Source organism: Galeopterus variegatus, unplaced genomic scaffold, assembly GCF_000696425.1.
Source record: "Galeopterus variegatus unplaced genomic scaffold, G_variegatus-3.0.2 Scaffold2437, whole genome shotgun sequence".
Lineage (NCBI taxonomy): Eukaryota > Metazoa > Chordata > Mammalia > Dermoptera > Cynocephalidae > Galeopterus > Galeopterus variegatus.
This window is the reverse complement of record NW_007728548.1, coordinates 134147-134803: the sequence shown is the minus strand read 5'-3', so window position 1 is coordinate 134803 and position 657 is coordinate 134147.

Here is a 657-nt window from a genome sequence, read left to right as displayed (position 1 = left end):
TCGCCTGAGTGGCGCCGTCAGCCGCTCGCGCCGCGCACTCTTCCTCCTCGGCCGCGTCTGCACCGCGCCTGGGCCGTGGCAGCCGCTTTCCCGTCATCTCTGAAGCCGCACTTAGTCCCCTAAGCACTTAGCCCCCATTTCGAGGCAGCATCGCCAAACGCTTTAAGATTAGACAGCTCCCGACACCGCCTGTCCCTGACTTCTCCACATATCCGCCGCTGGAGGGGGCGAGTGCTGTGAACGGGCGCTCCGAGTCTCGGCGAGAGCTTGGCGGCGGCGGTCAGCCCGACCGCTCCTCAGCGCGGGTCGCCAAACTTGCCCACCAGGGCGAGCGCCTCAGCTTTGTGGCCGCCGCCGCTGCCTCGAGATCTGGAAAAGCGAAGGGAGGGAGGAAGCAGCAGAGGGGAGTCACATCAGGCAGGAAACGTGCGAGTGCCGGCGCTGGGGCTCGCCGAGGTTTCCGCGTAGCCTTCGCGGTGGAGGTCACCAGCATTGTCGCAGTCCTGGCGCTGGGATTCCGGGGGCCGCCGGCGCCCGCGATGTGCCGGGGTCGGACCGCGCGTTCCGAGCAACCCAAGGGTCGAGTGGCGCGTGGCCACATCCACAGCGGGGCCGCGTGCGCTGCGGGCGGACTGCTCTCCCCGCGCGAGCCGCCCC